Source organism: Manis pentadactyla, chromosome 10, assembly GCF_030020395.1.
Source record: "Manis pentadactyla isolate mManPen7 chromosome 10, mManPen7.hap1, whole genome shotgun sequence".
Taxonomy (NCBI): domain Eukaryota; kingdom Metazoa; phylum Chordata; class Mammalia; order Pholidota; family Manidae; genus Manis; species Manis pentadactyla.
The window spans coordinates 33,938,088-33,960,752 of record NC_080028.1 but is presented as its reverse complement, the minus strand read 5'-3'; the positions used below and the strand labels follow the sequence as shown (position 1 = coordinate 33,960,752).

The 22,665-nt window shown below is 38.3% G+C and overlaps 1 protein-coding gene and 1 long non-coding RNA gene across 5 annotated transcripts in view; one reads left to right on the top strand and one right to left on the bottom strand.

The window, feature by feature from the left end:
- LOC130678995 (metallothionein-1A-like) overlaps positions 1-22,665 on the bottom strand; it is a 64,985-nt gene that overhangs the window by 22,562 nt on the left and 19,758 nt on the right. For 2 of the 3 annotated variants that reach the window (XM_057486599.1, XM_057486600.1), the window contains one exon: positions 108-207. The exons of the other annotated variant lie outside the window; for it this stretch is intronic. The gene's annotated coding sequence lies outside the window, so the exon portion shown is untranslated. The remainder of the gene's footprint in view (positions 1-107; positions 208-22,665) is intronic. 3 annotated transcript variants of the gene reach the window in all.
- LOC130679009 (uncharacterized) lies at positions 130-6,308 on the top strand. Of its 2 annotated transcripts, XR_008992008.1 has the most exons (4): positions 134-252; positions 1,608-1,724; positions 3,133-3,237; positions 3,493-6,308. It is a non-coding gene; the product is annotated as an uncharacterized LOC130679009 (long non-coding RNA). The 2 variants fall into 2 exon arrangements; XR_008992007.1 differs by lacking the exon at positions 1,608-1,724 and having other exon boundaries at positions 130-252; positions 3,493-4,195.

Genomic DNA, 22,665 nt, shown 5'->3' with positions numbered 1-22,665 from the left:
AATAGAGATGGGGATGGTATCACTGAGAAGTGTTTGACAAAAGTGGGCAAAAGGGATATTGTAGGGGGTGGATAATCTGTGTTGAAAGATGGTTTTGTACAACTTACTGCCATCACTGCCACTGACAGTAAGGTGTTGTCCTAGGAGGTGACTGCCACGTCCAACAGAGGATCATAGTGCTTGGAGTAGACAAAAATAAAGCTTTACCTGAAAAGAAAGAAATCACCATGTCAAAACGCTCAGATACTAAAGGTAATTAATCATTCTATAATTTTAATCCATTTGTAATTTGAATAGACAAGTTATTCATAAAGTTAGACTGCTTTAGAAACCAATACAAGAGGCAAGGTAATAAATAAAAATATATTACTACTAAATGCACTAAATAGGAGTTAAGAGCCCTAAGGTTCCCTGAATCTGTCCCTAATTGTTTGACAATGGGACTTTTTTTTAGCTTATGTCCTTATCTGAAATACTGGACTGTTGGACTCCATACGAGTCTTGCTAGCTCTGCAGTTCTTAGTTCTCTCAAATGGTAATACCAAGTCCTAACTTTAGTTTCTTTTCCAGCTTCAAATACTCAGTATGACTGAATTTTCTTAGAAAGCTTTTTTTTTAATACTGTGAAGAGTATTAATCTCATGACATCCCCATTTATAATTATTACTAGCTTTGGTTTATTACTAATCAAGAGATATAATAATAAAATACATCTTCTATAGTTCTATACTGCTCTTACTATGCTTACAAAATCCGAGCTGGTACCTCTCTGCTGGGCAGCTAGTCACAGACTAAAAGTATACCAGTCCTGTAACTGAATGGCAGGATGGCTTCACATACTCTCCATTCAAATATTAACCAATTTCACCTACTATTTTCTCCACTGTTAAATAAATGTCCTCAAGAATAGATTAAGGCACTTGTGTCCAAATTATTCTTATGGAAAATTACTTGTAAATCTCTCTTCCTCTTTCTCATTCAGAGATGGGAAAGTCTGCCCAAACCATCAAAAGGAAAAATACAAACAAAAACTCTTACTACACCAATAATGATAGCCACAATCCACATGTGGCTGTGTAAATTTAAGCTAATCGAAATGAAGTAAAATTGAAAAGTTCAGCTCTTCAGTTTGCACTAGCCAAATTCCAAGTGTCAGCATCCACATGTGACTAGTGGCAATCACTTCAGAGAGCACAGGTTTAGAATATTTCCATCATTGTAGAAAGCTCTGTTGGATAGCCCAGCTGTAAGGATAGAATATGTGAAAGTCGTTACATTTTAAATATTTCTGGAACTTTAATTTAAATCAGACCATTTGACGTTAAATTGATCATCTTTTAACACTTTGGAGGGATTAAAAATATTGCCAGAAATATATAATTTACATATTGAAGATAATGGCTGTATTTCTGAATTTTTAATGTTTTGTTAATGACAAGCTTTGGGGACTAAATGTGGTAATTAGGGAATTTCATGGATACATGGTAAAAATTAATATACATACATATTTTTTAAAGAGGTGCATCCATCATATGTTTGAAAGTGAAATTCCAACTGAAACACTTCTACTAATATTGACATTTTATTTTCTTAATTTGCTTTGAAAGATAACAAGGACGATCCTGATCCAGAGTGTTCCCTAACTACCCAATTAGTACCTACAATGCATCTGTTAAATGCTACTGAGAATGTCAGTGTGAAGTGCAGAGTGGATCCCTCTTCAAGTGAGACATTAGCTCTATAATTTTTGGCCTTAGATATATATGTATATGTATATATTTGTCTTACCACGGATTTGTTTTGCTTATTTTAAATAGAATTTTTAAAAAGAAAGAAAAAAGGAAGGTTTGGAAATTATTCAGGATTAAGAATTAAAAACCCAATATTCTTCTACTAACTCTGACAATGAATTATGACAGACATCCTAGTAAATTACATTCTTTCCCACTAGTTTACTTTAGGTGTTAACATTAATAATATGCCAGTTTTTCAGAAGATTCATTAGTATAGCACTTTAAATGTAACCCACAGTGGGTTATATTGGCAGGTTTTTATTATGTTCTGGATTATTTTTCTGGATTTGGCTTCTCCTTGCCATTCAGTACTCTGAGCCACTTCTCTTGACATAATTAAGAATAATGAATCTTCCTTCATTTCCTCTCTCTTTTCCTTCTTTCCCCTCTTTCATTTTATTGAACCCCTGTAATATTCTTGGATCCCAGTTAGGAACCGAAGGGAAGGCCCATGATGGTTTACTCCAAGAAGTCCAGCTTACTTGTTAAAAATATAGTTTCCAAATCCTAGGAGTGGGAGCTTGAGAGTAAGGGTGGAGTATGATATTTGGAGAAGAGGCAGTGAACCCCAGCATCACTGAAGGTTTAACACATACGCTGAAGTAGAGAACTAGGGCAAAGACAGATTGATGAGTCCACTGCAGTGAGCTAATGTCACCACACTGAGAACTTGATGTTCATTTCCTCGGCACAGTAGTTACTTGGGAATGTTCATGATCTCCACACAAAGAGATAACAAAGAATGCCCCTCTCTACCATTGTTTAAGATTCTCTGTAAAACTGTACCTTAGAAATTCATGGAAAATTGAGCATGTACATATACTTTTTGATGTAAATAATGCAAGTAAAATATGAATGATATAGTGATCTTAACACATACAGAATCTGACTCTTCAGTTTTGTTTCACCAAACTATCCATACACCCAAATTCTTAAGATCTCAAAACAATAAGGTAAAATTCACTAGAGGTATTTTGCCTTAAGTCAATTTCTTAAGTAGTGTTCAAAATAACAATTCTAAAACTACTCAAAAACAACATTGGGAATGTAATTGTATGTTCTTTTAAAAGAATCCATTCTTTCCTTTGGAGAAAAGTATTTTTTCCTCTAAGGAATACTACTTATTGGAAGTTTTCTCATCAATCAATTTCCAAGATAGTTTTTTTTTGTACTTAAAATAAATCACCCTTTGTTCTACCAAAAAAAAGTGTTAGGGTGATGCATTATTTTTTTTCTCTTGCTTGACATGTCAATGCACAGACATGTAATTATCACCTCCAGTAGTTTTCAGATGAAAGCATCTCTTAAAAAACTGTAAAAATTTTGTGTCTTCTTTAAGTGTATGATGTCCAGCCAGTGAGGAAGCCTGATTTTAAAGGTGTGAAAAAAAGGAAATGGATTTATGATGAACCAAAGAACTCTCCTGGCCCAGGAATGTAGAGAGGTAAAGTTTCTTTTATATTTGGTATTTTGATAATTTGAAAAGAGATTAAATATGAAATGGTATTTTCTACCTGAAAAACTAATCATGACTGTGCGATGTTATTTTAGATGTCAAACCAACTTCAATAAACTTAGTCTTTTTAGCTTATATTGTCTCCCATTATGCTGTTAAGCACTTAAAAATGCAATGTGTTAATTATGGGTTTGAAATCAGCTTGTTTTTTTTCTTTCACTCCCTTCCCCCTTTCTTTTACAGTGGTACAGGCACCAATTTCCCAAAATAAAATGAGGGACCATCGCAATTATAAAAACAGAAATGCTGAAAATGCATCCTATATCCATGCTCAGAGAGATGCTGTCAAACCTGTCTCGTTGAATGCACCTTCTTACAGCAGGCCCATGAATAGTTCCTACATTAAAGGCAATGTTAACAAGGAACCCAAACCCAACCGCTGTCCTGGTGAGGTTCATTACTTACATAATTTACTCATGTCTATAGTTTGCATCACCATGGAATTTCTGGATGGTCCAACTGACCTTCACTGTTACCCACCTTCTCTTCTTTTTCGAGGCCATCACCACCATAACATCTTAGAAAACTAGTGAAGGGATTTCTTCCATGTGTAGAAATACACGATTTAAAGGATATGGAAGAAAACATGTTGGGTGACATCATTTGTTGTGAACCTCCCTAGAGTTTTGTCTCAGAGCACAGCACTCTGTTCCCCCTGGATAGCTTTACTTCACCCTTAACGATTGTTTTCAAATGGTTGACCTTGTCTTGTTCCACTAACTACATTGTTCAATGATCACTTCATGCTAGTGCTTCAGCTTTTCTTGAGAACCTCATGACTACTTTTGGAAAGGGTTAGTTTGGGGGTTAATGGCAATTATTTTTGACAACGTCTCATCTCTTCCACCATACACAGATTGCTTCTAAATCATTGCCATCACATAACAGGCAAAATCACAGTATGTGTCAGGCAGTACAGGCCTCAAGGGAGGAAAGAACCAAATCTCTTTTTCTTCCTGTCTCACATGAATTTTGCTCTTTTAAAGTTGGGTTGCAAAGTCCACTCAGCTCCCTGTGATATCATGCTTGTATTTTCCTGTGTTCACAGTCTACTCAGGGCAGTTCTGAATGTTGTGTACTTTCTGAAATATAAGTAAAAACTCTGCTTCTTTTAGGTCTTTTCTTTTATAATTTAAATAGAAGTTAGTTTTATGTAAATTGTTTTTCTTCTCCTTGTTTTAGAATAGAATGATGTATGGATTTACATATAAAAATAAGGATACCAATAGGTAAAGCAGGCTTTTCATTTTATTTACTAATTTTAAAAAATCAATTTTATTGTTATTTTACTGTGAGCAGACACCTGTGAAGAATACAATGGCCAGCAGAACTGCCTGGTGCCATTATCTAGATTTGTGTGAAGGTGGCTGCACTTACACTCGCTATTGCTTTTGCACCATTTGTGCAAATGTCAACACGGAAAAATCAAAATAAATTCGTAGGATTATTGTGGACCATTATTTGACAATCACAGCTGTGTGGTAATACTTGAAAACACAAATATATCACTGTTAGTTAACTGTTCAAATACAGAGCCATCAGAGGAAAGTAGACATTTAAAGACCAAGTCAATATATAAATGCTTTGGTTTCCCGGGGCAGAGAGTTCACTGTGGCAGAGCGATTATTGCCATCATGGAGTCACTTCGTGGAAGGAAAGGGACTTTGCCTGTACCTTCCAGGTTGTCCTTCCTTCCTTTCTCCTTTTCTTCCTTCTCTGCTTCCTTCCTCCCAGTTTTTAAAAAAGCTTTTTAAAAATTGTAAAATCATGGCAAAGAAAAGCAATGTAATCTTTCCATTACACCGAGATATCATATTCTCGTCTAGCTTAGCCTCATAGGAGAGAGCCTGATATGAGGAACAAGACAGTTAATTAAGAGATGTGTAACCATGTTCATTGAGAACTTAAATGGTCTTTTAATAAACTCATGTCCCTGATGCCTTAGCTTTGAAAGAGTAACTTTAAAATATTCCTGCACTATGATTTTAAAGTTATAAAATATTCAATTCCAGTCTCCTTTTTTCTCAGATAAATATACGTCATATAATGGTTCAGCCTGGCAGAAAAGAATTCCTTTTTCAAAAACATATTCAAAAACTGAAAAGATAAATACAGGTAAATATTTACTAGTGATTTTAATGCATCATATAATTCTGAAAATGAAAGACAAGTTTTTAAGCTCAAACAACTTATTTTAGAAAATTTAGAAAATTTTCACAATGCATATAAACAAGTACTTGTTTAGATATTCTCTCTACTAGCCATCTTACTTTGTATTGTTGTGTTCGTCTTTGTTCATTTTTATGTGTTATCAGAAATCTTTTAATGTACTTCTCTCCTAGGCTATAAGTATAGCAGTTGCAGCAATTTTATAATACGTTAAGATGCATTCTTTGTTGAACTGCAAAGCAAAGATATAAAACCATATGCTGACCCAAAATATTACAGCCTTACTGTGTCCACCATAGACAAATATGGGCTGGTACACACTGAAAGGGCATCAGAGATGAAGTTTCTAGGCCAGGAGGTTCAGAGCGACTGTGGTCTCCCCCTTGTTGTGCTCTGATCTCCAGGAAGGCGTGGGGACCCTGGGAAGAACCTCAGGGTAGAGGCTTGTAGCAGATCTGACCTCAGGTGGTTCTCTGGCTTAAAAGCTTCTTCTACCTTATCCGGGAGCTGGCTCAATGGCTTTGGGAAGCCACACAGGATAAAATGGTTTCAGTTACTTCTCAGAGAAATGAACCTTTCAGAAAAAGCCCTTGATAGGGAGTCCCTACCTAAATCGATAGCCCAGAACTTTCAGAATCATCTGAAATACATAAGCTCTTGTAAGAGCTTCCCAAAATGAGCCAGAACACATCCAGACTAGAGACTATCCTCTTCCCAAGATAAACTGCTGAAATCTTCTAAAGCATTATTTCTCTAAGCTCTTTGAACTTTAACTGTGAGGCAATATGCAAACTTGTATATATATTTATGTACTGGAGTTAATTGTTTTTCATTTTTCCCATCTGTTCCCAAATCCTATTGTTCTGCAAGAGAACTCTGCTTGTAGCACTATTTGACCGAGTATATTTTCTCTTAATTTTGTGTGGGTTTTAACATGTGGTTGCACTTAGTTTAGGGAGGAAGGAGGTGAAAAGTTGACAAAAATCCTGGATGAAACTGCAAATTGCCAAGCCACATCTTTTTCTTCCATGGTTTCCTTGTGGGTGGGATGGTTTTGGAGAATCAAAGGATGTACACCTCACCCCCAGGTCCCAGTGACAGCTCCTGTCCCATCCCAGATAGTTAAACATGAATTACAGAAGGATTTGGGGGAAGGTGTTGTCACTTCAGAGCATGAAACATGTACCGTCCATGTATGGCACAAGAAAGGGAATGTAACGAGGGATGTCAGCTGACAAAGCTGCTCTTTTCTTTCAACCTGGAAATTACAGAGGAGGGAATGGAAAGGCAGCAGGAGAACAGATCACTGTGGGGCCGCTTATTCAGTACTCATCTCCTCCTCGTCTCTTACCACCTCCAGCTCTGCCAGGTGGCTGGCAGGAAGGTCAATAATAGAATTCCTCTTAAGTTTATAAGAATCAGAGCATAAAAAGGAACTGCGTTGCACTTCCCAGATGCAGTCTAGGGAGAAAAGTTTTAGAGAGAGTTTCTCAATACCAGATGGTGGTGGGTTGGAGGGGAGAGCAGGCTGTGTTGAACATGAGAAGCTTCTTAAGATTTCCAAGTTCCAAGCTTGCTTGCATTATATATTCTCGTGAATTTCAAGTGCAAGTGAGTTCCTGGGAGAGAGGAACAGTGGGTCTATGCAAAGTCTCCTGACTGCGACAACAGGAATGGCATCAGAATGATGCCTTTGCGGTTGGAGCCTATTACAGGGGAGAACTCAGCTGGAATCTCAATAGATTGCTCTGCCAAGGAGTTGATTGGAAACCAAGCCATCATCCATTGGTCAAACCCTTGTTACTTGAAGTATGGTCTGAGGGCCACCAGCAATGACATCCCCTGGAAGCTTGCTAGAAATGTAGAATCTCCATCTAAGATCTGCTGCATCAAAATCTGCATTTTAGCCAGACTCCCACATGATTAGAAAGCATACTATAGTTTGAGAGACCCTAGACTACGTCATCTGGGCCTTGATTCACTAGCACATGACCCAGACCTTGTTGACACCCAAGATTGTCGAGATGATACTCTCTTGTAAGCTATCCCACAGCAGCAACCATTCTCCTCTGTCCCAACCCTAGAAATGAGGGGAGCAGCAAGGAGGTGAGAAAGGGAGAAAAACCCTGAGAGAAAAATTTAAATCTCAGTGTGACTGAAATATAAACCTGAAGTAACTAAGAAATCACTGACGTGGACTAAGTTTATGTACAAAGGACTAGATAAGTTTTCTACATCAGGCAGAATGGGGGGACTAAGAGTTAAGACAGATTAAATAGAGTTATAACAAAATAAAGTTAGTTTCCTTGTTTACCTGTGCTTTAGACTGGGAAATTTGGAATGTCTGAACTCTTATCCTTTCCAACTGGGGTCATCACCAGACTAGAGAAACATTAGCTTGAGTTTCCTCCCTTGTACTTCCTGCTAGGTCAGAGAGATGTCAACACTTCCCAGTGGACAGCTGGACTGCTGGAGAAAGGAGGCAGAAAGCACAAGCTACCACTGGTCTGTTCCTCTAAGGAAAATCTGGGAGCCAAGGCCACAGGAGTAGAAATGGGGAAGATGTTGTTGGATGCTCTGAGAATAACGCACTAGGAGAGCAAAATGTGTCTGTGGGAATCTAGGAAAGGAGCTGAAGGTGTGTAGAGGTGTCATTGTCATTGGCAGCCTTTCCTTGACGTCACATGTCCTTTCTGATAGGGACACAGCTGGTGTGACTGGAGGCATCTGTCTCCATTGGATGGAACATCCATTCCGTTTATTCTGGGTGCCCCATGGTGCAGTATTATACACAGTATTTTTTGCTTTCCTTTCCATCCCTCCATCCAAATTCAAAACACAGCAAGCTTCGGAAAGACGTGCAAATAGCTGAATGGCATTTTGAAAATTTATGAATAAAAACAACAAGCTTAGTTTTTGGTTTGCCTTTAGATTTATGGTATGTAATGGCCAAAGACATATAAAATGTTGGTTACACTGAAGAATGCTGAAGAAGAAAATAATTGAAGTATTTCATGTGTTTTGTTACTAGAGGCAAGAAGAAATGGGAGCAAATAAACCTGGAGGTTGAGAGAAGGGAAAAATGAGAAAAGAGAAAAGTGTCAGACATCATCTGATTTACAATCAAAATGAAAATACAAATAAGATGTTCAAGTACTCCATACTATATAGTGGATAGGCAAAGATAATAAAATGCAAATTCTGAAATAAGACGCAGGAAGTACATTGTGCTTTTTCAAAATGCAAATTACAAACAGCTGCCTGTGTATTTATATAGGTCTGGAATTTATTCAATGCCTTGCCACAAACATTTAATAAAATTTAAAATTTTGACAATTAAAATCATTCTTTAATTGTAAACTGATATTGCACAGATTGAGTAGTAAAATTGTGTCTTTGATCTCTGTTTTGCAATATTCTTTTTGGAAGAGACTTCACATTTTCTTTATAGTAGATTTTTAATCCAGGCCCTCAGCAACAATAATAGATAAAATGTAAACAAATTCAATGAAGTCCCACAGTTACAGATTAGGATGAGTATGTTAGAGGAATTCCAACAGAAATTCACTTTGATGTATTGTAGAAAGAGACTAAGATTGGTTTATTATGCAGGGAAGTTGCAGAACAATGTCTTTTAATGGGCAACTACAAAATCTGTCTGCTGAGCTATGCCCTGTTCAAAACTGAAAAATAAACATTTTTCTGCCATGAAAGCAAAAATTATACAGTCATATTGGAGTAAAGGACTTATTATAGAGAAAAAGTGAATTAATAACAGTGTCCCCAAAGTCTTAGTGTGGTTTTAAGACTTTAATAACTCCAGAAGTATAAATGCTTCCAAATACAAAAGAGACATCATTTGAAAACTTTTCATTTCTTTTGTACTTGCTTAGAATTGTGTAATAGATTTTCATTTAATTTTTGAAATTTCGTCTACAGGGTGACTGAAACAAGAATTTAAAAATGTATTCTTCAAACTTAAAAACAAGTGTGAGAATAATACAAGTAATTAACCTTTCAAATGATGTTTTTCTAAGTTTGTAGCATTACACTTCTGAATTTATTAAAGCCCATAATTTCATTAAGACTTTGAGACACCTGTATTTATATTTGCATGCATCTTGAGTTTACTGGTAGCCTCTTTTTCAGTGTATGTGGGGAGCGGTCAATATTTGTAGAAATATTTTATTTTAAAATATTTTATAAGATGTGAGTCCGGCTTGTGAAGTAATAGGCCATGATTTCTGGCTTCTGATGGTGCCCTGTCTACCCACTTTCAAATACATGGGGGTATGATCATTTTGTTTACACAGACAGAAATGAAAACTGTGTCAGAAAAATATCTTGGTGAGATAGATTTGAGAAAGATGTAAGAAAAGAGCTGAGCTGAAAAGCTGTCTAGATGGAGGCTGATAGGGAACATCCTGTAATTCCATTTAACTAACAGACCTGTGTCCTTCTAAAACTTCACCTTGTGATGAAGAAGAAAGGGTTCTAAGAAGGCAAATAAAGATATCTTTCTTGAAGTACTGACTCGGGGTGTATCTTTATTACATGCAAAATGCTGAAGAATCAATGAGGAATGAGAAAAATCTGAAGGAAGGCTTTAATGTCATTCTTTTGAATGTGAACACATATTGCTCCTGAATAAATGAAAATTTTATTGTGATATACTTTGTCTAGGACCAAGTAGACAATGGCAATGACCAATCCTATTCCTATTACAGTTAAGGGAAAAGTCTATTGGTTGAAATGGTGTAAACTAGTAGCCAAGAAGGAAGAAGAAAACAAAACACAAAATAAGTAAAGATAAAGGATGACAAAGATAAGTGGAAAATAAAAAAAATGTAGTAAGCCAGCAAGAAGGTAGGCCTGCTGACTCCTGAACATAAAAGTAGTACATTTAAACTTAAGTTTATGATGGCAATGGTGGGCAGTTGCTCTTCTGACACAGATAAAAGATTTCAAAGAATTTAACTGATATTTTACTCTTTCCAAAATGTAGCAGTAATAAAAATAAGAACAGAAATAGAACTTCTTGGACATTTAGTATATTAGTTTGCTAAGGCTGCCAAAACAAAGCACCACAAACTGAGTGGCTCAAACAGAAATCTATTGTCACAGAGTTCTGGAGGCTAGAAGTCTAAAAGCAAGGTGTGAGCCAGGTCAGTTCCTTCCGAGGGCTGGGAGGGGAAATCTGCGCTAGACCGCTCTTTTCAGCTTCTGGATCACGGTCTTCTTGTGTGATTGCCTCATGTGATCATCTCTTCATATCATCTTCCCTCTGTGAACTTTTGTGTTAAAATTTCCTCTCTTATAAGGACACAAGTCATATTGGATCAGGCCCCACCCTTAGGACCTCATCTTAATTTGATTGCTTTGTACGGATCCAATCTCCATGTAACATCCCATTCTGAGGTACTGGGGGTTAGGACTGCAACATATGAATTTTGTAGGGACACTTTTATGGTTGTGAGTAGATCTTAATTCTAACACTCCAGTCTCCCTAAGCCTTTGAATCCCTTCATCTGCAGTAAACCAAGGCATGTCTGGCATTACTAGCTTGTACACTTTGGTTAGTGAGCAGTATGGTCAACAAACTAGTCCATATTTAGGCCAACCAACCAAACTGTTAAAGCTCTTTATCACTTTGATAGCTGCAACATTAAAATGTAAAATCTCTGCTAAGTGGGCCCCTATCAACAACTTTGGTCTGATCCAACTTTATGTTCCTTTTGCTACTATCCCACATCTTTAATACCTAGTTACACACATTCCAGGACTTTTGTCTGTAAAAATTGGAAAATTCAAATAGTTTTTTGGAATGTAGTGTACCTCCTCATGGGTCATACTTTGTACCTCACCTTTAGTGGTCAGCTGGGACTTGAGTCTACTTGTAGGTCTATAACTACAGTAATAGCAAAAAGCAGTGGAGGGGGTCAGTCCTGAGGGGAATCAGCTGTTGTCTTGCATGGAAACTGCTTCAGGATTAATTTGAGACAGGGGTGGAGGGACTGCTTCTACTCGGGGTGGAGATGTTAATTCTTCTGGCAAAACAGATTCATCAGAATTTAGGAGCTCAAACATTCCCACGCTTCATGAGTAGCTTTCCCCGCATCCCCAGTCTAACTTTAAGAGGGTGTTCCTTCCCAATCAATGCCCTCCCTTCAACAGTAAATAACTTGCGAGCCTGGCATTTAGATTTGTAATGTAATTTAGTCACTCACACGATGAGATTCTGGTTTTGTTTTTCAGCAACCTCAGTTCTTACCTACAGGAGATACAGGCCTTACTACAGGACAGGCACAGAAGCTTTCAGGTCATTTATGTGATGTGTGAGCTAGGAATTCAAATCCTTGCCCTCATCCATTTCTTTCCTCACTATGTTCAGTGACCTTAGGAACAACCAACCAATCTCATTATATTTGTTAGCTTGACAAAAATGCTCAAAGGTATTAAATACACGGTCAACTAGATCATTGATTCTTCTAAGTGTTTAATTATGAGACCCCAATGGCGATATTTTGTGTATTTCTATTGCTGTGGACTATCAATGCTTTATTTACTACTAGAAATAGTCATTAAATCTAATCGGATTAGACAGTCAATTCCAGAAACCCCACAACCAATTCAGAAGACTCATCCTTAGAGCCACTCTCAAAGTCTGATGGAGGAGGCCAGCAGGCTGGAGACTTAGAAAAGAGTTATGTGTTGAGTTCAAAGACAGTCAGCTGGAAACAAGAAAGAGCTGGTCAGTTTGCTTATGGACAGTAATATGGTGTTTGAATGAGAAGCCCTAAAAAGAGCCTTGAGCCCTGTGGATATGCTAACACACATTGCTGCCTCTCCTATACAACTGTATGTGCAAACCAAAGAGGAGTTATTGAAGCCAGGATATGGTCAGCAGAGCAACATCCTGCAGCCAGTCCCAACCGCACTAAGCCCTGGAAACTTTGTTGACTGGATGTGGCCTTGGACATTCTGAGACATGGACCAGCGATGGCTGGCCATTCTGGCACCTTGAGAACAAGGCCTGGAAGTTGGTCTCTGGTGTGGTCTTGGAGTAACAGCAGAGTGGCCCCTAAAGATCACAGTAGTGTACCTAAAAATGCTGGGAGGTGAGAGCATTTTATGGAGAAGTTTTGTCTTATCTTTATGGCCACTACATTTACCTCCAGGAGCCCTATATATTGACCCATCTGTAACTCTCCCAGGGTGAAAGTCTGGTATACTGGACCAGGACGAAATCCCATCCCTGCCACTGTCCTATCACAGGACCACTCTCCAGCATGCATCCTACCTGATGGGCAATACTTGCCTATTCTGGTGTCATTAAGACATTTATCTTATTGCCCTTAAGGTTATTTTCTTCTACAGTCCTTGCAGCTTGGACCCACCCCCTGGCCGCAGCTGCTGCTTGCTGTCCTGCTCAGAGCTCCCTACTAGTTCAGCTGCAGGTCTCCTCCTGTGGAATGGGGGAGCCATGGACTTAATCTGCACAGGACTTTGAACCTAGCTGAATCCTCCGGTTTAAGGATTATCATGATTTATTTCTGTTTTTATTGTATGTTATTGGTCTAGTTACAGTGCTCCAGTTGTCTCACTCTTTTTTCTCCAGTTTTCCAGCTTTTTAGGGGCTGTTATGGAAGACGGGAACTTAGTAGACTGTATGGCAAGAATTCTGGAGGGGTGGGATGAGGGTAAAATTGCTGTATTTCCAGAATCTCTCATCTGACCTTAGTCCATCTCCATATCAATAAGTGTTTACAAGGGGTGGAGAGAAACTGTTCTCTCCTTAGCCATTTCCATATCAGTAGGTGTTTATGAGCAGCGAGTGGCGAGTGTGCCCCTGGATGGAGAGAAACGGGTGAGCAGGAGTAGCTGAAGGAGAGGCGTGAACCAGGCTTCTTGTTGGCAATAAATGGGTTTCCCCCACTTTAGGTTTTCCCTCAACTGATTTTGGCTTCACTGGTTTCACTGGTTTATTCACCCCATGCTGGGAACATTCTTTCCTCCTGTAACTACACAACCTTAATTCCTTTTTGCCATATGACTCACAGGTTCCAGGGATCAGGATGTGAGCATCTTTGTAGAGACATTTTCCTGCCTACCCCAACTACCTTTATTATGCACAATAAAAATAATAGTTGCTACAATCTAGCAGGCACTATAGCACATGACATGACTCATTTAAGCATTACTACTCTGTCCCTGATGTATGGCAGTGGTGGTACTGCAGATTGGTGGAGAAAGGAGAGGCTATTAAATGTTTTGAGAAATTAAGTATCCAGACAGAAAAAACAAAGAAGACTATGGATCCCTAGTCTCGCACAAAAATTTCAGATGAATCAAACAGCTAAGTGTCACAAAGCTTTAAAATGTACAGAAACTGTGTGTTGAGTGTAATCGTAATTCACAGCATATTTAGAAATGTGCCACTGAATGAAGTTTGATAAGCCTGAAGTAACTGCTCTGCTTGTTAATGTTTGGGTAAATGGAGGAAGGCAGGAAGAGAGAAAGGCAAGCATATTCCACTCCTAAAGTCACATCGGACCTCCTAAATATGCTTCCCAAATTAACAATGGCATGTTTGCAGGAAATTAGACACTAGGCCTCTGGTGCTTATCACTATGGCGCTGTGTGTTTCATGGTATTTCTCACTGAACTCATTATTTCTGGATTGTACATAACTTATTTCACAACTATTGTACATTTTTACCTAAATTCTCTTTTCTTAGCTTTACTTGAGGGACCTAAATTGCTTGTTTTCAACTCTAATCTTAGGATATGTCTATGCTACCTTTAAGTTAAGTTTATTAGTGTAGGGACCAAGGGCATGCCATGCCATGATGTGCCATTGTGACATGAAGATTATTTTGAGCTGAAAAACTGTCAAGGCCCAAAAGACTCAGGAAAATCCTTTGGGCATCCCCCTCCACTCCCAATAACAGAACAAGAAGTTGGAGGGAGGAACTCCTCCAGAAGAACCATCACCAGAGAGCTATATTATAATGTAAACTAGGAGTGATAGGAAGGAACGTGACAGAGTCTGTTAAAATTTCTCTCTGGGCCTCATTGGTTCTGGGTGGCCCAAGAGGTATTTTGTTTACCAAACATTTACTTTTTCATAGTCCTCTGAATTGATTCCCCATTCCTTGATGGGCCCAGTCTCAGACCCCAACTGCCTTCTCCTTGGTTCAGGATGACATAAATACCTCATTCTCTTTCACTATCTTTGCAACCCAAGTGTATGGCTTCCCCATGGATAGATAAATAATTGAACTTTATGGAAGTTGTTTTTTTTTCTCCTATTCATGTCTCATGTCAGTTTGATTCTTGGACGAGCTAGAAGAACCTCGAGGGACAGAGGAAATGTCTTCCTCCCCAGCATTAGAGACAGCCTTTCCTTTGAAAATGATTTTTGGCTCCTCTTACCAGAGGCTGCCATTTGAGTTGGAAATGAAAGTTCTAGCTAGACAGTCTCTTTTTACTTAACAATGTCTTTGTCACAAATTGGAGTCTACAGCCTGGCAAAACTAAAAGCCAAACTTCTACTTTGCTCCTGGCGTAAATTCAAAAGGACAATTTGTACCATTTGTAAACTAATCAAAACAGATCATCCACAGTAAGACTGGGATAACCTTTAGTTCCAATTCAATCTGCTTTGAGTTGGTTTTGGATTGTAGTGTTTGTGGAGATAATTGCCCCTATTGCCAACTTGATGTTTATTCTCTTTCACCCATGGAAAAGGTGCCATTGAACAAATTAAGGGGGATTATCATGAAGAGTAGGTAATTGCCAGTAAGTTCAATAAACTCATATGAGCTTTGGAGCCAGAGGGTATTTTTTAGGCTTCTGTTTTTGTCATTCGCCAGTCATGTTACCTAGGAGGAAATGCTTATTCTCTCGGTGCATAAATTTCCTCATTTGTAATAATAGATTCCTGATAGGGTTGTGATAGGCATTCAAGATTATATATGAATTTCCAAAAGTTCTGTCTGGGACAGGAGTGGTTTTTTGATAAATGATACGTATTATTTTTGAAAAATATCATTGATAATTGAAAATAATTTAAAATTGAAATCATAGAAAAATATTATCACCACTTGCTGATCAATGTAACAGAAATAATGTGATCATTCTCTTAAGACTTAACACGCTATTTAATTTGCATGATAGCAACTAAATATAATAAGATCTGGATGTTTCAACCGGGGCATAGGCTAGAAATACAGTTTAAAGTTGTTTTTGAGAACAGACTGATAATGCTCAGACTTACTTGCTCCTTTTCTATGAGATCTCCTGCTGACTAAGGATACACAAATGTTTCCCTTTCTCACACTTTTGGTTCAGAAACAAATCTATTTCCAATATTTTAATAGGAATAAAATATAAGAACAAAGTAAATTTGATGCATTATATCACTGAAAATTAAATAATAAACCACATGATATAGCAGAATTTAAAAGCTTTTTCATTTAAAAAAAAATCATGATTTAATAATTTATATTCCCCAGGCATGTAGCCCTGGGAAATTTCTAGCCCAGGACATCATAGCTCTGCTTAGAGTCTACCAAATTATTTGCATGAGATTTTTCCACAGGGAAATAACTTTAAATATCCTTCCTCCTGACACCCAGAACTTCTCTTTTCCCTCCATAGCTAGTGAGTTATTATGTTTAAAGCATACAAGATTGGTTAATATCAAATAAATTCATATTCAAAATCCAAATTGTGTCATTGAAAAGGTATATTTAAAATTAAACAGAAAACATTATTTAGTTGGTCGATTTTCTGGCCTATCCAAATTATGCTTATGATGCCGGGGTTCTTGTTTGCAGAGCCGAAGAATGAGCTTCACAAACAGTCAAGGTAGGAGAGCAAGGTACAGGCTTTTATTTAGAGATACAGTGAAAGGACAGAGCTCCCAGCTTACGCCAGGAGGTGACTGGAGAGTCCGTAGTGGTGCGTTGTCTAGGGGGTTTTATAGGCAGTTGAGGATTTTTCGAGAACATGAAAAAAACTTAGGGGTGTGGACTTGTTAAGTGGTCCCTGAATATTTAGAATTAACTTAACACGAGCAACTTCCTCTGATGATTTCTCTCTGACATATCACCATCGTGGTCTGGGAGCATATGAAATAAGGCCACCTGCTCAGCCCCACAAGGTGGGCTAAGGGATTGTTTGCTAAGAAGTAAGTTAGGAATCTCTAACGTCTTAACTTCTTGGGTATTAAAATGCAATCTTATCTTCAAGGTGGAATCCTTCCTGCCTTTTACTGTGTTGTTTATGCCTGGACTTACTTGCTAAATTAGTTGCCCAGTTTGCAAAATCACTTCATCAGATCTGAAGGAGGAAAGACAGCACATAGGCCTGGGCCTTTTAGTATGCTAAAGTGAACCTTACCCATGATTATAAATGGTTAGCATAATAAAACATGTGCTACTCTTCTTTATCTGGGGAACATTAACTGATTTCACTGAAGAATGATTCTAGAGCTCAATATTTAACATAGAGTTTTAGCAGGGGGGTTTCTTTGCATGTAGTTACATTGCTCTGACTGCAAATATCCCGCACTGCCCCCTCTGGAGGCCCTCACCCTACTCTGACTACATCCACGGTCTCTGTCTCACTTACTCTATAGGCCTGAATAGTCAAGGGATAGTTACAATTATTGGGAGAAAATAATTCTATTTATGTAAGTATATATATATTTAATAATCTTCAGACTAACATTGCATTACATAATTTGTGAATTTGAATTTCTGGAATTTATAAACATTAATGTGCTATTATATTAACATATGTTAACATATTAATGTGATATATTAAGGGTAATTTTTTTCAGAAGTGCATAAAATTCAGATTCCACACTTTATAAGCCTTTATCTAGTGTGTGTTGATAAATGTGTAACAAATGGTTTCCAGGAAAAAATAGCTGCAGTTTGTAGCATTGCTTAATTCTGTGTAAAAACTCCCAGCATAGCAGATTTAAAGCTACCAAAGCAAAATCACTGAACACAGAACTGGAAACAAATGCATGGAATTGGCTCTCCTGAGCCTGAAAGAGTTCTCCAGTACATCTGCATATTCATAATAACATAATTTCATGTAATCAAATTGAATTTAACTTAAATTGAGTGCCTATTATGAACTAGCTCCTATTCAAGATATTGGGGATATCTCTCTAATTGTGTATTATTTATGTTGTATGTTTTTGTTTATTTATTACCAGTTTTTACCCTAAGTAAAAGCCTCAGGAATGTAAGGATTTTTTCTTTTTAGTTTATTTTTTATTTCTCTGACCATAAAATGATGCCTGACACATAGCAGATAAGAAATAAAGATATGGGGGGCGGAGCCAAGATGGCGGCATGAGTAGGACAGTGGGAATCTCCTCCCAGAAACATATATATTTTTGAAAATACAACAAATACAACTATCCCTAAAAGAGAGACCAGAAGATACAGGACAACAGCCAGACTACATCCACACCTGCGAGAATCCGGCACTTGGCGAAGGGGGTAAGATACAAGCCCCGGCCCGGTGGGACCCGAGCGCCCCTCACCCCAGCTCCCGGCGGGAGGAGTCGGAGCAGGGAGGGAGAGGGAGCCCAGGTCTGCTACACAGCCAGCCCCAGCCATCCGTACCTGAGGGTGGGGTGCTGGATACTAGGGAAACAGGACAGTAAGACCTGTGAGCGGGTCCCCGCAGCCTGCGCCCCTGGGACAAAGAAAAGCAAGTACTTTTTGAAAGTCTTAAAGGGATAGGGACTCCACTGCTGGACGGAAGCATCCCGGGACACTTAGACCAACACCTGGGAATCCCAGGAAACTCTGGGTGCCCTAAACCCCTGGGCAGCAGTTCTGAGACCCCTCACAGTGATAAACAGCACCCCCTGTCCATTCTCCCTCCAGCGCCCCACTATAGCAGAGCAGCAGCCTGAGGCTGCCACACCCACAGCAAGGGAGCTTCCTCCATAGCAGCTGGGCAAGAAACAGACCCAGACTACATGCAACTGCCCAACACAAGCCACTAGGGGGTCGCCATTGTCCCAGTAAAGAAAGGCCAGGAGCAAGTGGAAAAGGTCTTGGCTCTCCCACATGACAGGCAAGTCAATAGCATACCACTGCATCTATCAACATGAAAAGGCAAAAAAATTTGATCCAGACCAGGCTAACCCAGACACCTTCCACATCCTCTCCTGAGAAGGAATCTGGGGAGGTAGATTTACCCAATCTTCCTGAAAAAGAATTCAAAACAAAAGTCATAACCATGCTGATGGACTTGCAGAGAACTATGCAAGAACTAAGGAGGGAGAATACAGAAATAAAACAATCTCTGGAAGGACTTCAAAGCAGAATGGACGAGATGCAAGAGACCATTAATGGGCTAGAAATCAGAGAACAGGAACGCAGAGAACCTGATGCAGAGAGAGATAAAAGGATCTCCAGGAATGAAAGAATATTAAGAGAACTGTGTGACCAATCCAAAACGAACAATATTCGCACCATAGGAGTACCAGAAGAAGAAAAGAGAAAAAAGGGATAGAAGGTGTCTTTGAAGAAATAATTGCTGAAAACTTCCCCAAACTGGGGGAGGAAATAGTTGCTCAGACCACAGAAATGCACAGAACTCCTATGACAAGGGACCCAAGGAGGGCAACACCAAGACACATAATAATTAAAATGGCAAAGATCAAAGATAAGGACAGAGTAGTAAAGGCAGCCAGAGAGAAAAAAAAGGTCACCTACAAAGGAAAACCCATCAGGCTATCATCAGACTTCTCAACAGAAACCGTACAGGCCAGAAGAGAATGGCATGATATATTTAATGCAATGAAACAGAAGGGCCTTGAACCAAGGATACTGTATCCAGCACGATTATCATTTAAATATGAAGGAGGGATTAAACAATTCCCGGACAAGCAAAAGTTGAGGGAATTTGCCTCCCACAAACCACCTCTACAGGGTATCTTAGAGGGACTGCTCTAGATGGGAACACTCCTAAAAAGAGCACAGAACAAAACACCCAACATATGAAGAATGGAGGAGGAGGAATAAGAATGGAGAGAAATAAAGAATCATCAAACAGTGTTTATAATAGCTCAATAAGCGAGTTAAGTTAGACAGTAAGATAGTAAAGAAGCTAACCTTGACCTTTGGTAACCACAAACTTAAAGCCTGCAATGGCAATAAGTACGTAGCATTCAATAATCACCCTAAATGTAAATGGACTGAATGCACCAATCAAAAGACACAGAGAATGGATAAAAAAGACATAGAATGGATAAAAAAGCAAGAACCATCTATATGCTGCTTACAAGAGACTCACCTCAAACCCAAAGACATGCACAGATTAAAAGTCAAGGGATGGAAAAAGGTATTTCATGCAAACAACAGGGAGAAAAAAGCAGGAGTTGCAATACTAGTATCAGACAAAATAGACTTCAAAACAAAGAAAGTAACAAGAGATAAAGAAGGACATTACATAACGATAAAGGGCTCAGTCCAACAAGAGGATATAACCATTATAAATATATATGCCCCCAGCACAGGAGCACGAACATATGTGAAACAAATACTAACAGAATTAAAGGAGGAAATAGAATGCAATGCATTCATTTTGGGAGACTTCAACATGCCACTCACTCCAAAGGACACATCGACCAGACAGAAAATAAGTAAGGACACAGAGGCACTGAACAACACACTAGAACAGATGGACCTAACAGACATCTACAGAACTCTACATCCAAAAGCAACAGGATACACATTCTTCTCAAGTGCACATGGAACATTCTCCAGAATAGACCACATGCTAGGCCACAAAAAGAGCCTCAGTAAATTCAAAAAGACTGAAATCCTACCAACCAACTTTTCAGACCACAAAGCTATAAAACTAGAAATAAATTGTACAAAGAAAGCAAAAAGGCTCACAAACACATGGAGGCTTAACAACATGCTCCTAAATAATCAATGGATCAAGACCAAATTAAAATGGAGATCCAGCAATATATGGAAACAAATGACAGCAACAACACAAAGCCCCGACTACTGTGGGACGCAGCGAAAGCAGTCTTACGAGGAAAGTATATAGCAATCCAGGCATATTTAAAAAAGGAAGAACAATCCCAAATGAATAGTCTAACGTCACAATTATCGAAAGTGGAAAAAGAAGAACAAATGAGGCCTAAGGTCACCAGAAGGAGGGACATAATAAAGATCAGAGAAGAAATAAATAAAATTGAGAAGAATAAAACAATAGAAAAAATCAATGAAACCAAGAGCTGGTTCTTCGAGAGAATAAACAAAATAGATAAGCCTCTAGCCAGACTTATTAAGAGGAAAAGAGAATCAACACACATCAACAGAATCAGAAACAAGAAAGGAAAAATCATGACAGACCCCACAGAAATACAAAGAATTATTAGAGAATACTATGAAAACCTATATGCTAACAAGCTGGGAAACCTAGGAGAAATGGACAACTTCCTAGAAAAATACAACCTTCCACAACTGACCCAAAAAGAAACAGAAAATCTAAACAGGTCAATTACCAGCAAGGAAATTGAAGCAGTAATCAAAAAACTACCCAAGAACAAAACCCCCGGACCAGATGGATTTACCTCGGAATTTTATCAGACATACAGGGAAGACATAATACCCATTCTCCTTAAAGTTTTCCAAGAAATAGAAGAGGAGGGGATACTCCCAAACTCATTCTATAAAGTCAACATCACCCTAATACCAAAACCAGGCAAAGACCCCACCAAAAAAGAAAACTACATACCAATATCCCTGATGAACATAGATGCAAAAATACTCAACAAAATATTAGCAAACCGAATTCAAAAATACATCAAGAGGATCATACACCATGACAAAGTGGGATTCATCCCAGGGATGCAAGGATGGTACAACATTCGAAAATCCATCAACATCATCTACCACATCAACAAAAAGAAGGACAAAAACCACATGATCATCTCCATAGATGCTGAAAAAGCATTTGAGAAAATTCAACATCCATTCATGATAAAAACTCTCAACAAAATGGGCATAGAGGGCAAGTACCTGAACATAATAAAGGCCATATATGATAAACCCACAGCTAACATCATACTGAACAGCAAGAGGCTGAAAGCTTTTCCTCTGAGATCGGGAACAAGACAGATGCCCACGGATGGAGCTAGAGGGCATTATGCTCAGTGAAATAAGCCAGGTGGAGAAAGACAAGTACCAAATGATTTCACTCATATGTGGAGTATAAGAAAAAAGGAAAACTGAAGGAACAAAACAGTAGCAGAATCACAGAACCCAAGAATGGACTAACAGTTACCAAAGGGAAAGGGACTGAGGAGGAAGGGTGGGAAGGGAGGGATAAGGGCAGGGGAAAAAGAAAGGGGGCATTATGATTAGCATGTATAGTGTGGGGGGGGGGCACGGGGAGGGCTGTGCAACACAGAGAAGACAAGTAGTGATTTTACAGCATCTTACTACGCTGATGGACAGTGACTGTGAAGGGGTATGTGGGAGAGACTCGGTGAAGGGGGGAGCCTAGTACACATAATGTCTTTCATGTAATTGTAGATTAATGATACCAAAGTAAAAAAAAATTGAAAAAAAGAAATAAAGATATGTTGAAGTGAAGGACACAATCTCTGTCTTCAATGAGCTTGAAGTCTATCAGGAAAAGAAACAAATGACTTTTCAAGAAGAAAAACAAATTAGAGCATATTATAATTAATAAGCTTTAGAATTTTCTAAAGGTGAAAATTATAATAAATTCCATAATACTATAATTAATAATCTATCTCTGTACCAACAGCTACATTTTTATTGATGTGTTACTTGTTTGTGATTCTGCAAAGAATAATAGCAATAATGCTGACAGTAATAGAAAGCTTTTATACAGTGCTTATTCCATTGTAGGATATACTGAATAAATTACATATATTATTGAATTTAACTCTCATAACAGTCTTTCAAATATGCACTAATTTTACCTTCCACTTCAGAAATGAGAAGAGTGCGCTACTTCCAAATAGTTTAGTAACTTGCTTAAGTCAAAGGCCGTAAGTGTCAAGCTCTATTTTGAACCTGTCTTTCTGATTCTAGAATCTATATTCTTTTTTTTCATCTTTTACTATCAGTGTTTTTAATGGCCAAATATTTGAATAACCTC